The sequence below is a fragment of the Rhinopithecus bieti genome, unplaced genomic scaffold (assembly GCF_001698545.2).
Source record: "Rhinopithecus bieti isolate Rb0 unplaced genomic scaffold, ASM169854v2 scaffold_14454, whole genome shotgun sequence".
Lineage (NCBI taxonomy): Eukaryota > Metazoa > Chordata > Mammalia > Primates > Cercopithecidae > Rhinopithecus > Rhinopithecus bieti.
The window spans coordinates 2,729,842-2,739,729 of NW_016808228.1; the positions used below are offsets into that span (position 1 = coordinate 2,729,842).

General features: G+C 51.0%; 1 long non-coding RNA gene across 1 annotated transcript; it reads right to left on the minus strand.

Annotated features, from left to right (window-relative positions):
* Positions 1–4,394: 4,394 nt before the first annotated feature.
* On the minus strand, positions 4,395–9,137 carry LOC108538124 (uncharacterized). The gene is made up of 3 exons (XR_001888005.1): positions 8,658–9,137; positions 8,385–8,473; positions 4,395–5,132 (listed from the first exon to the last, which is right to left on the minus strand). It is a non-coding gene; the product is annotated as an uncharacterized LOC108538124 (long non-coding RNA).
* Between the last annotated feature and the right edge of the window lie 751 nt (positions 9,138–9,888).

Here is a 9,888-nt window from a genome sequence, read left to right on the forward strand (position 1 = left end):
TATCCCGGTGGCTGGCACGAGAACCGGCTTCTGATTGTCGGACACCCAGGACTCTGGGCCAGCGCACCTGCCTTTTGGACTAAGAGCCATCTGGGCGTAGAATTAGGGAGTCGCCAAGCGCCCAGTTGTCTTTTCTCTGGACCCTCACTCTCTTACCCCTTCCTGAACCAGCCCAAGACCCGAGGGGATCCTATGCGAGCTCTTTAGCTTCTGTGGAGCTTGGAAAATACCTTTACCTGCGGGCGGGGTCTGCCTGAGTCCCTCCCGGTAAATGCAGTGACCCAGGGTGCAGGACGGGGATTAAGAGGAAAAGCTGAGAGTATAGCCTTGGTCCCCAAAACCCGTTTGTGGGGCGCGGGGGAATTGGGTCTAAGGGCGGGAGGGAGGACGTTGTGGGGGGGAATTCGTGGGGGGCTTCCCAGTTGACTGTTTTGTGGTGACTGCACTCTCTGATGCATGCTTCTCTGGGCCAGGTTAGCTTCCAAGGTCCAGGGGTTGCAGCTAGGAGGTTCTCCAGGTGCTTCTGAATAGCTGCTCCTGCGCCTCCCTCCTCACCCGGTGTCTTTTTCAGGCCTAACAGGTGTGGACGCCTGTGTATGTGTAGACAGTCTGGTTGTGCGCCATGCCTGGTCCTCAGGCCACCACGACTGGGCTGCAGGAGCGCCCCAGCCCTGAATCGAGGCTCCACAGGGTTGGAAGGATGCTTACCAGGGCCAAGAGACCTGGAGGTGGGATTGCAGAAGTTTGGGCCAACCGAGTGGCCAAGAACATCTCCACTCCTTAATTCTGATAATCATTTAGCTCAGCAGGGAGAACGAGGTTGAAGGCTGATGCACCCGGGTAGTGCCTGTACCTGTAGAGGCTGTAATTCTAAAAGGGGGCGAGGGGGAGTGTGCTGGAGGTAAAACTGCGTCTTCCTTTCCACATTTGGGGCTCTGGTTGCCCCAAATTGAGCCTGGAATGTTTATACGCCCCCAGAACTGCCTAGCAGTCCCTGGTCTCCATCACCCACCTGAGAAACTTTGCTCTCAACAATAGATGATTATAATGTATTTGACTGTTTAACATACATTTGACCTGTATTTTCCTGTTTAACATACATTAATCTGAGTAACAAAAAAAATCAATATTGCTAACAACATTGCAAACAAATCCTCACACAAAAACCTCCTCCGATTTTCAGTCACTCCTACCCCCTTGAATTTTGTTATTCACCTTTAGTCTACTGGTAGCCCCTGGCTAGTCTGGAATCCAATCCTGGCTGGCTGTCAACAGCCCTTCTCTAAAACTCCCGATTTTTTTTTTTCTTTTTCTTTCTTTCATTTTATTTTTTTTCAGCCATGAGTGGAATCTGGGACATTCAAAATGCCATCCTCCTTTCTCTTGGGCCATTTGAAGACCTCGAGTTTACCTCAAACTTCGTCCCTTCCAGCACCAGCAAATGCCCAAAGTCACTGGCCAATGACTTATGCTTTTTTGTTTTCCTTCCCTAACAATCTCCCCTGTGTGACAGCCACCAGCACCTCCCTAGGGCAGGAGACCCCACACTCTGCTCTCACATAGCTGCCACCTGCAGCTAATCTCAGCTGGCAGTTATTGTTGAAAGTTTATGATTCTGATTTTGATTATTTTTAAAAATTGGTGTTTTCCACCTGGAAGGAACAGACTGGAAGGGCTGGCTAATGAAGGAACTTAGGTTTGCAAAACACTGTGAATAATTTAGTATTGTATTTCAAGGAAAAAAATATAGCTTTCTTAAATCATCCCCACAATGTAAATTGCAGACTTATAGTATGGTCCTGGTAAGTCTAAATTTTTAAAGGAGCAATATTCAAAGAGACATAGATGTCTGTATTAATTATTTATTCGCTGGTGCCTTCCTTCGTTTCTAACTTATTATTAATTAGGCGCCTCTAGTCTTTCGCAGAGCGCTCCACTGAGCCGGTTGCAGCTTTAAATATGAATTAAAAGCAAATCCAAGCTACTGTAATGCGAAAATTATTCCGTGTCTTGCATGGCAGAGATGAATAGCTGCGTGGATCAATACGGTGAAACTCGGCTCCCAACGACAGGGTTATTGATAGCTTATATTAATGATGTTAATGATGGAAAAAGGAAAACAACGGCCTACCCGACTTAGAAACTTTTTAGCCGCTGAAACCCCGCAATAAAAACGGGAAGGGGGCAGGAATCAGGCTTAAGTGTAATAAGAAAATTATTTATGAAACCGGATAAATGACTTCAGAGCCTTGATGCATTTGAACCTAACGCTCTCGGCTCCTGGCGGCCCCGGCTCCAGCTGGGGAGACCGCGAAAACCCCAAGCCACGGAGAGCTGGGGGGCGGGGGGCGCTCCGCTTGCCTATGCAGCCTCCGGCTTGCCGCCCCTCTTCCTCCGTCCCCGCCGGAAGAGCCCTCTGGGGCGCTGGTCGCAGAAGCTTTGGGAAGTTGGTGGAATGGGGTAGGGACAGGGCTGGTCCCTGCTGTCCAGGCGGGGACAGAAAGCCTGGTTAGTGGTGACCAGCGGTCTGGGATTTGGTTCGTTTTCTTCACGGGTTCTCTTGGCACCTGCTCAAATGCTGTGGCCTTGTGTGGCCCAGGTCGGACTCTGCACTGTGGCCTCCTGCCCATCTGGCCAAGGCTTTTGGGATCCCCCAAATGCAAACGGTGCCTGGTGCCTGAGCAGGAGAGGGAAGGCTTTATATGAAGAGAAGCCGTTCTAAGCAGGGTAGGAAAACTGGAAAAGGCGCTCACCCTCCTCCCCCGTCCCCCGTGCCGCCGTGGGTTCTTTACCAGGCCCAGGGTTTAATTGGGCCTTGGCATAAGGCTCCCAGCAAGCGCAAGACATTCCAGGCTAGCTGTTCTGGGCTAGAGGAGAGTGAGCGCTCAGGTCTGGGCCCAGTTCTCCTGTAATTCGGCACAGGCGCCGCCCCCACTTACCCGCTGGCCCCAAATATCGACCCACTCTCCGTTTTCCCCTAGTTGAGGGCCACTGAGAGGGAGGAGGAGAAACGGAGGGGGTGGGGGAGAGAAAGGTTAAATCCGGAGGACCGCGGGAAAGGTCGAGCCCAAGGGTCAATCTCAGGCCCGAGGTCCCATCCCCCACTGCTGGGGTAGAGCCGCCAGGTCCCCTCCCCCGAGCTAGGGTCCTGGGTCCTTGGAAGCGAAGCTGGGTGAGGGAGTGGGGCGACCCCTGGCCGCGGTGGGATGGGAGCGGTGCTGCAATGCTAGGGTAGCCGGTGGTGTCCCGGCCTGGCGATATGGCCCGGGGTGCCCTGAGTTCAGTCTTTCGGATTGGTGTGGGAAGTTGAGGGGCTTTTAATTTACGCCCGGACTGTCATTTGTTCTGTGCCTCAGAAGGGAGGAGAGGCCGTCTGGTACTGCACGCAAAGGCCCAGGTGGTCCACCAGGGCAATTACAATTTCCTAGAAAAGACCGGGTAATTTTGTGTGTTTTTTTTTTATTAGATCTTTTAAGATCTGTTTTTCTTCCTTCTCTCCCTCCTGTCTTCCTTTCTCTCTCTTCCTTTCCTACCTCCCTTCCTTTCTCTCTCCTTGGTTCCCTCCCTCCATTCCTTTCTTCCTTCTCTACCACTCATTTCTTATTTTCTTCTCCCTTTCCCCTCTCCCTCCTTTTTTCTTTCTTTTTCTCCACCCCTATCTTATTCTTTCCTTCTCCCTAGCTTTCTTCTCTCATCCCCTCCCTCCTTCTCTACAGGGGAGCCTCATGCAGGTCTCTACACCTCCAGACTTTCATATAAAACATGCCAGTCCATTTGACACAACAAACTAATCCTGTTTCTGAAAAAAAGGAGAAAGAAAGGAAAGCGCCAGGTAAGCCTCAGGATGCAGAGGCGGTACCTAAGCTCCTGGGACCTTTTCGCAGTAACTGGCCTTTCCTAATGTTTCTCAGCTAGGCTTCAGTCCTTACCCCGTGCAGGGTCCTGCCCCTTTCCTGAGCCTGGTACATTTCTGACATCCGTGGAGGATGCATTCCTTTTGCTAAGTAATATTCCCGTGGTGCCATCTGCGCCCCTGACATCAGCAAGATTTGGGGGTTGTTTTTATTTTTATTTATTTGATTTTATTTTGAGAAAAACTTAAACCTGTCAATCTCCAATGCTGTAACCCCTAAAAGCACCGTCAAAGCCTTACATCTAGTCTAGGGCACCGGGGCGGCCCATTCAAATCACTGTCTCAGACAAAATCCAAACTTCCTGCCACTCAGGAAGAATCCCTTGTCAGCTATCGGGCTTCAAAGTCCACAACGTGTTTCAGATAAGCACCAGCCTGCATAGACGCAGCCCCATTGCCACACTGTCTACAAGAAAACAGCCGTTCTTCAGAAAGGAAACACAACAGCCACTACAAAAAATCACTGGATTCTGGAAAATAATCAATATCAAAATCAGATTTATTGTCTGCTTATGTGATTAAAAATGACAAAGTGTTGCCTTTTATTTTCATAAAAAGAGAGAAGGCTGAACAAAATAATTTACTATCGAGTTCTGCTCGTTTCATTTGCCTAGCAAAACCTGGAGGAGGCCTGTAGGGCGGTTGTGGAGAGCAGTGGCAGAGCCAGAAGCCCACTGCCCAGGAGTGAGCTCGCTGTCAGAGGATGTGTGTGCTACTGTGTCTGAGAATAATTTCCTAATCCAAACCAAGCTGGTTCAGCTGGGCAGGTCTCATTTCTGTCTCGCTCCAAAGAAATACTGGGTAATCTGTTCCTTGCTCATAATTTTTTGATTCAAACCCAGACTCCAGGTCCTGTTCTTCCAAATAACTTTCAAGACGACACTGCTGTATTGGTTTCCCTCACAGTCTTCCTGGTTCACTTAGCCACAGCCTCCCAGATCCACATCCAGCCTTCCATCCTGCGAAGAGCTACGCCATCCGTGTGTGTGTGTGTGTGTGTGTGTGTGTGTGTGTGTGGGTGTGTGTCCGACTGCTTGGCCCGGGCCGGGCTCTCTTTCCTGGGAGGTTTGTAGGGTTTCAGTCTAGGCTGGAATCACTCAAACTGGGTTTCCGAAACCTCTGTGGGCTGGATTCCTCAAGTGTGGCAGGCAGAGAGTGCATTCGAGGAACACGACTTCATTGGGAACGGGCTGATTACACGGACGATGGGGTTATTTATCTACGTTAAAAACAAAAAAGGAAAAACTAAAAAAATCCAGTGTGTATCTCATTTTACACTCCCCTTCCCCTCCCCAGGCCGGATCAGACTACCCGCGTCTTTCCGATGCTGCTGCTGCTGCTCTTGGATTACGGTACAGGGTGCGCAGCCAGGGCTCCTATTCATCCGCTGCCTTCCTCCGGAACAAAGTGGCTCCCCATCGCGCCAGGGGTCTCGGAGCAAGGCCCGCGAGAGTACAAATAGCTTCACTCACACTTAACAGCACCACTGGAAAAATAACTACCAAGCCGGGTCCCTGAGAGCCCCTAAATGAGCCTTCCGATTTGGAACTGGCGTTGTTCGGCGGGTTGCACACGCCAGGGACTAATTTGTACAGGCGTTAATTGGTCCTCCGTTTGTTCTGAAACCAAACCGAGAGGGTTCATCTCCTGGTATTGGTGCAAATGAAACCCAACCAAACCATCTCCTCCATAGAATCCCCAGGGGGCATGGCTCCTGCAAGGTTATCCTGGCCTCCTCTTGGGGTCCAGGGCTTAAGGAGAAGCGGACATGGTCCCTTGTTACTTGTAAATGTGACAGGCCCCGCTGGACGCCAACGCTGGACTAGCAGTGGCCTAAGACCCGCCAGCTCAGCCGCCACCTGCTGTTGGGTTCGACTTTTGTCTCTCTTCGCCCCTGTCGTGCGGTGCCAGAACGCCCTTGAGTCAGGGCGCCTTTTCCCCAGATGCTGGAAGGGAGGCGGCAAGGGAGCCTGGGTTCCAACAGACAGGCCTGACCTGGCTGCCTCTGGGATGGTGAAGGCAGCCCGAGGGTCGGGCGTCGGGTGGCCCCTGCTGTGGGGCAGCTCTAGCTCCTTTCTGCGTCAAGGTAGAGTCCTCCACTAGCTTCCCGGGGAAGAAACCCAGCCTTTCCTATTGCCCTGCGGGGCCCTCTCTAGCCTTGTCTCCCAACCCGCCTCCCTCTGCAGACTCTAGCGCCCCGGAGCTGTTGGGCCAAGGGTCAAAGGTCAGGCCTTCTCTAGGCCCAGAGTTCCTTTCCGCTTGGGCTGGTGTGAGTGCACGAGTCGCCCAGGCCTGTTATTCCCGCTGGACGCCCATTTCCAGAGAGAACAGGCGCATATCTCAGAGCTTAACCTTCACTTCCCAAGTTAGCTCTCTGATTATGTGGGGTCTTGATGGGGGTGGAGCAGTTTAATTTAGGAAATTATATCCAGACCATAAAGTCACTTATCTGGACATTTTAGGAGGGTTTTTTTTTTTTTTAATGATTTCTGTAGGCTTAAGCAAGTCGAGGTGGCTTTGACCACAGGACTGAGGAGGAGTCTCCCATTGCTTAATTTCATTGCCCCAACCTGGCCAGAACTGGAAAGAAGTTGCCAGAGGGATACAGGAAAAGCAAACGAATGCCCAGTCCTTCAAATAGACAGTTCTGTTCCAAAGGGGCTGACCTATTGCCTGAGTGGGGGCAAGGCTGGGAGAGTAAAAAGCAGATTTCTATGCATGTTCATGTGGCCCAATGTAATGAACACATCTCTATCAATTTCTGGAGGCAGAAGGCTCAATTTATTTTGGTTTTAGTCGTGGAAAGTCCTCAGCCTTAGCTCTGACTGATGACAGAGCAACCGAGTAGTTAGAATTCTTTCTCCAACGAAAGCGATGGTCAATAGAATTCTCAGTATCAAATGAGCAATAATTTGCTGTGGCTACATGCTGGATAATGAAAGATGTTAGCGGGATCAATAAAAAATGAAAACACTTTTACTTACATCTTGAGTTACTGTTTTAAGAGAGCGAGAGATGTAACAAACCCAAAGCCAGGTTCAGAGCCACCCAATACCCCTCAAAACCCCAAGGCAGAGAGTTTTGTCACCACTTGACTGGCCCTTCCAGAATGCCAGGCCTCCACCTTCTCCCTCAGGAGAGTAGATTATTTACATCAAATTAACCCTGTAGAGACCAGTAATAATTTAACTGCCAGGGTTTAAAATTTTTCTTTTGTTTCCTAAAGCCGGGAATACATTTTAAATTGTTTTCCACCAGGATTAAAGGTCACGTAACTGGTTGCAGTTTACCAAAAAAGTATGCAAGTGTCCCAGAGCTGACTTGTCCTTTGAAATGCCTCAAAATGTGCATCTGACCCAGATGCTTAAGAGGGTAAAAGAATACATTTAATTCCTTTGAATTTGTTCTGTGTTGCCATTTAATCTGTAAAGTTCAGACCCTAAACTCGATTTTCCACACAAGTTAATTCCCCATCTTCTTTCATAATCATTTCATGTTTAATTTGTTTTCAGTTTGGATTGGGTTTATTTGCACTTTCCAGTCTGCTTTTCTCACCACTCAATCCCAAACGTTTTCTTACATATCTGATTGTTAAGGAACATACTGTGAAACAAACAGAGACACATTCTACGTTTTTAAAAGATACCAAGACGTAAAAGATGAGAAAAACATTCCGGGTGCTCTGCATAAACCACACGCAACGAAAAGCTCACCGCCAGACAGCTTCCAGCAATCGAACCGATACAAGTAAAGCACGTTTGAAAATGTGTTTGGCTGTTTTTGTAGGTTTAAGAAGACTACATTTTTCTGACCACTTCAAAAAAACAAACACGAATTCAACCGCTGCTTTAATGCCCTCTGACCAGAGGAGCTGATTTTGGCACCGAGTTACCGGTCAGTGCTACAAAGTCAGTGGCCTGTGTTTATAGCAGGTTTGGCTTGGATTTGGCGAGACAGCCAGCAAACCTGGGAGATTATGAAACCATGAACCAGCCCAGGGAAATGTAGTCAAGTTTCAGTTTGGGGATTTCTCCGGGTGAGGGAATCCGGCGAGCTCCATTTCTACAAGGCTAACAAACGCAGATGCAGTTTGGCGGCCGCACGCTGCCTGGCAGGAGAAACGCACAAACCGCAGACGCGTGCTCGCGTAGTGGCCACTAGCTCGGGGCACGCCCGTGTTATTTACACCCTGCTCGGGGGCCCCCCTCTCATTTGTTACTTTAAACTCGCTGGGAGGAACTGTTAGCTGCCATGGCGGGACTGGCAGGCTGGGAGGGGGGCGCCCCCGTTCGGCTCCCGGGGCCGTGACGCGGCCGCTGCCCTCCGCCCCTGGCTTCCACCCTGTTTGCCTGGCCACAAGCGCGGCGGTGGACCAGCGTGGCCAGGCCCCCGGAGCCCTTGCCCCGGCCCACCGCCCCCTACTTCTTCCCCCCCGCCCCCGCTCCTCCATAAGCCTGTGAGACTGGCTTACCCTGGTGGGCGAGTCGCGGCGCATTAGCGGATTTCATGGCAAGTTGCTTCTGTGACATGAGATCAGGTTCGCGTTCGAGGATTTGCCCCCTAGGAGGGAAGGAAAGGAGAGTCAATCTGCATAATTTCAAATGAGAAATAAATAGGGAAACAGGGAACTGAATTTCAAGCCCCCTAATTCCTCCCTCCCCTCGAACCTATAAGTCACCCCGCACCCCCACAACACGCCCCGTGCACAGGAAAAAAAGTAATCCGCACACTTCGCAGGTGATACCTTTTATTGTGCTCATTTTAAAGACAGGGACAGGATGGTCTCCTGCCCGAAGACTTTCTCTGCAGCCGGGGCCTGGGGCAGGAGGGTCAGACGGGCAGCATCCGGGCCCGCGGATTTCTGCAAGGTCGCGGGGTGAGAGGTGCGGGGAGGATAGACGTCAGGCTCGGCGCCCAACGGCCCCCCTAGGCGCGCAGGGTCTGGGCCAGACGCACAAGCCCAAATTCCCTCCAGCTCCTTCGGCTCCATCTTTAAGTCCAGGCAAAGATCAATTCCCTCTCTCTCTTGCACACACACATTTGCAGCCATAAATAAACAGCTCCCAGCTAAATCAGGAACCGGAGAGGAGAAAGGGAAAAAGAAAGGAGAAAAGAGAAGGATTGAGATCCCGAGCGCGAGTCTCGCCTCTCCCGGGCGCCGTGTGGCTCTTTTTGGTCAGGCCAGCCTCGCATTTGGGGATGCAACTTGCATTTGAATAGCTGCCTGGGCTTGTTATGGACCGGGGAAAGCTCTGAAAGGGAATCACTATGCAAATTGTCCCAGTTACAATCGAAAGGTTCGATCTCCAGGAGCTGCCTGACGGAAGTTGATGTCAGCTATCTATGCATTAGGGTTGCATTACCGCCTTCGTCTGCCTCCTCGCCACCCCCGCTCGCGCCTGCAGGGGCGGCTTTTTTTTTTTTTTTTTTGCTTATGTGTATATTTTCAACCTTAGTAATTTTTTTTAAAAAAAAAAAAAAAGAAAAGAAAAAAGAAAATAAACGACTGAGGTGGTGGCGTGCTCGGGCTAGGGCCTGGGAGCCCCGGCGGGAGAGGGGAGGAGTGTGCGGACGGGAAGGGTGTGTGTGTGTTGGGGGGGGGTCGTTTTTTGCAGCAGTGTTGGATGGTGCGTTTGAAATAAACATTTTAGATTTTTTTTTTTTTTTTTTCACTGTGCCGGACGAGGCGGAGGCGTTGGCGGCGGGGGGTTGAGGCGGCGATGTATGCCTCCGCCCGCCCGCTTGATCCTACAATGCTGGCTGCGGATCAATACCCGCTCACTGTAATCCCAGTAATTGTAGGGCTCGCAGCTTTTATTTTAAAGAAATAGGACACTAGGGCGCCGGCAGGCGGCCGAGGCAGAACGGTTGGGCTGTGGTGCCTCCGGGGGCCTTTTGGGGCGCCCATCTTTTACCCCAGAGCTCAGAAAGCTCCGGGCAGCGAGGTGGTGGCGGAATGGCCAGTAGCCAGGGCC